The 3,621-nt window shown below is 51.1% G+C and overlaps 1 long non-coding RNA gene and 1 other non-coding gene across 2 annotated transcripts; one reads left to right on the plus strand and one right to left on the minus strand.

The window, feature by feature from the left end:
- Positions 1-637: 637 nt before the first annotated feature.
- Positions 638-742, minus strand: LOC146968718 (U6 spliceosomal RNA). The gene has a single exon (XR_015034342.1). It is a non-coding gene; the product is annotated as a U6 spliceosomal RNA (small nuclear RNA).
- A 1,808-nt stretch (positions 743-2,550) lies between these two features.
- Positions 2,551-3,274, plus strand: LOC146968719 (uncharacterized). The gene is made up of 3 exons (XR_015038218.1): positions 2,551-2,705; positions 3,022-3,093; positions 3,210-3,274. It is a non-coding gene; the product is annotated as an uncharacterized LOC146968719 (long non-coding RNA).
- The last annotated feature ends 347 nt before the right edge of the window (positions 3,275-3,621 follow it).

Genomic DNA, 3,621 nt, shown 5'->3' on the forward strand with positions numbered 1-3,621 from the left:
TATTGATCAACATGAATGACCGACAGTACACTGATTTGTTGAGAAATGGGTCCAATGAGTTTTCTGATGTGAATTTATTGGATTATTACTGTAAGATGCATTACAGTAATATACCTGATCTGCACTTACCAACAGAAAACAACCCAAACCGAAGATAAAGTGCTTTGAATAAGATGTTACAAGGCAATAACGTGAAGAGCAGAGAGCACCTGAAGGACGCGGCTCATCCATTGGAAGCTGTCTTCCTCCTCTGTTCTGCCACAACAACAATCCGCTCATCGTGCAGCACGGACACAGAAAACACTGCGATCCTGGAAATTATTTGAAATAACAGTAACTTCTTCATATGTGTGGCAACCATCAACTACAATACTTTACAGAAATAAATACATAAATAGGCCTACATCACAACAGCAACGTTAAAAAGGTCAAATCCAATGTAAATATATTAGGTGTGCAATGTGCTGCGTTACGAGACGTGTTTTGTACGTTACACGTTTGAACAGAGGGTAAAATGACTTTCTGATGAGCTGAGATGTTTGTATGATGTTATGTTTGTATAGTAATGTCTCAAATATGATTTTATTTATTTTATTTTTTTAAATGCGCAAAAACGCTAAAAAAATGCGCAAAAACGCTAGAGGAGGATCCCTTCACGGATTTGCGTGTCATCCTTGCACAGGAGCCATGCTAAGTTTCCTAAAAAATTCTAAAAAATTCAAAAAACAATTCAAATTTTTTTTAAAAAAATGCGCAAAAACGCTAAATTTGAAATGCTTCACGAGTTTGCGTGTCATCTTTCCTTTGCGCCTCGGAGACAGGGTTCTTCTCCCCCTGCAGACAGATGGGGTGTGCTCCCATTGGTCGACACCACACGCTTCCATTGGCTACTACACATGCGCAGCTCCACATACACAATGCATGGGGGGACAAATGAGAAGCTCTCTCATTGGCCCAAACACATGTACCGCGGCTCCGCCCCCCTGCACTGACAGACCCAGGTAGACGAAGAGCGATCACTCCCAGCTTCACCCCCTACGGAGAGTGACGAACGGAGTTACGGAGCGAGCGAGCGAGAGAGCGAGCGAACGAACGAACGAACGAACGAACGAAGTAAGTACTTTAAAATATATATTTATATATATGTATTTCAAGTGTTTTTCTCCGGTTAACGAGCCGGTTAACGAGCCACCGTAACAGCGGTCGTGTGGCCGCTTGTTAGCCGGGCGATACGGCTCCGTATGCGGCTGCCCGGCGGCTGGCTGCCCGCCGGCCGGTCGGTCAGGTCTAAATTCACGGTCATAGTCAAAAAATATCTGAATCATGTGTGTTTGAATAATATGCAGATTGTGCTTTTTATCATGTTCAACACTTCGGCGACAGTTTTGACAAAGTTAAGTTATGTTTTAGCTAGTTAACCGACCGTTATCATATTTTCCCTCCTCAATTAATTTATTCCCTCCATTACTTTTTCTTTTTTCCCTCCGTTTCAACCCAGCGCATTGCACAGTATATCGTGAGCTTTGAATTATACGTTTTTATCGGTATTTTATTTTATTATTTGCCTTATTCCAGTAATGTCGACGTTACTGCGTGTTAGGTAACGTAACGTTATGTCACTGTGTTGCTCACTCGTCTGGTTTCTTCTGGTTTTCAAATCTCAACTAAGGTCAGTGTGGAGATATAACGTTAACCTTATGCCCATGATATATTATTATTATATATATTATATCTGGCTGGATTTGATCATTTTAACGTTGCTTCTGTAGTGATGCGTTCATGTTTCATATTCATATTTCTGTACAGTAAAATATTATAGCTGGTTGACACTCACATGTGAATGAGTTAGCTAGTGTCCCAGCAGTAGCTATGTGTTCATGAGAGGCTGATTAAAGACAGGCTGTAATCAGTGGGGTTAAATAAGTCAGCAGCAACAGGTACAACAACAATACTATACACTAAAACCTATGAACTAATTAACCCATGCATCATGTACTGTATATCTGCATCATATATTGGTCACCTCATCTCATGTTGTTTTTATGCTCTCACTCTTTTTCAGAATGGATTACCGTCCTGTTTTGAGGGTCCAGCCCACCACCTCGGAGCTCACCCTCCAGGCTTCACCTGAGGCAGCCAGGCTGGCCCAGGCCTACCGGCAGAGGTCAGCCTCGGCAGGCCCGGTGAAGAAGCCCGAGGTGGTGGCGGCCGAGGCCAGGGCCAGAGTGGTGGAGGCAGGCGGGGACCCCCGGTGCCCCAATCTGGTGCTCTGTGAGAGCGAGCTCCAGTTTGGCCAGTACCGGGGGCAGACTTTCAGGTGGCTCCTGGCCAACGACGTGGGCTATGCAGCTGCCGTCGTGGCCTCCCACCTGAAAGAGAGGGAGGGCGGTGACAAGTCACAGTCGCCCCTCGCCGTACAGAAGGACGCCCTCACCACCTATGTCCGCCTGTTCCCCGAGGTGAGAATTTCATTGTAGCTGTTTCTTACTGTCCAGCTGCCGGGCGGCTTGAGTTTCCCTCCTGGGGGGGTGGGTAAAGTATTGTTGTATTTCTACTCTACAGGTGGTGGCGGTGGTTCAGCGGACCCGGATGCGTGAGGGGTCTCTGTCGGTGAGGGGCATGGACAGTCAGCTGGTGGGGTTCGGGGTTCACGCCAACCTAACCTACCAGTCCCTCTACGAGGCTGCCAGCAAGGAGAGTCGAACGTGAGTATCCCAGTGTGTGTGTGTGTGTGTGTGTTGATCAGTCCGCTGACTCTGTCCTGTTGCCCCCGTGTGTCTCTAGCTATGTGGAGTGGATGAGGGGCCGCATCACCAAGCCTGGGTCCAAGTTCCACAGCCTGCAGGCGTATGTGCTGGGCCGGGACCGAGAGGCCAGAGGTGGTGCTGCCCTCCCCCCGGCCCAGCCTGGAGCACCTCCGTCTGCAGGCTCTGGTAAGGTCACACCACGAAGCCAGGAAGTCACTTCACGATTGACAGACATATTTGCATGTAATTATTTCACACACACACACACACACAGGTGCTGGAGCAGCGGGCCCAGAGCTGACGGATGCAGAGCTCCTCACTGCAGCCATGGAGGTCGACTCTCAGCGTGAGCGTGCACACACACACACACACACACACACACACACACACACACACACACACCTGTTGTCAGAAAAGGAGAGATGTGTCAGTCAAAGCAACAAATGTGATTGTGTTTGACAGTGAGCAGCAGTAGCAGGGACGCCCCACCAGCAGCCCTCCCTCCTCCCCAGCCTGTCTCCCCCCAGATGGGATCCAGCCCAGCCGCCGCCCATGGAGCCCGTCCAGCCCCTGGAGCCCGTCCAGCCCCTGGAGCCCGTCCAGCCCCTGGAGCCGCCGCTGCAGCCCCTGGAGCCCCCGCTGCAGCCCCTGGAGCCCCCGCTGCAGCCCCTGGAGCCCGTCCAGCCCCTGGAGCCGCCGCTGCAGCCCCTGGAGCCCCCGCTGCAGCCCCTGGAGCCCGTCCAGCCCCTGGAGCCCCCGCTGCAGCCCCTGGAGCCCGTCCAGCCCCTGGAGCCCGTCCAGCCCCTGGAGCCCGTCCAGCTGCCGCCGCAGCCCCTGGAGCCGCCGCCGCAGCCCCTGGAGCCCTGGGACCCCC

This window comes from Trachurus japonicus, chromosome 18, assembly GCF_045865225.1.
Source record: "Trachurus japonicus isolate A0001 chromosome 18, Traja_1.0".
Taxonomy (NCBI): Eukaryota; Metazoa; Chordata; class Actinopteri; order Carangiformes; family Carangidae; genus Trachurus; species Trachurus japonicus.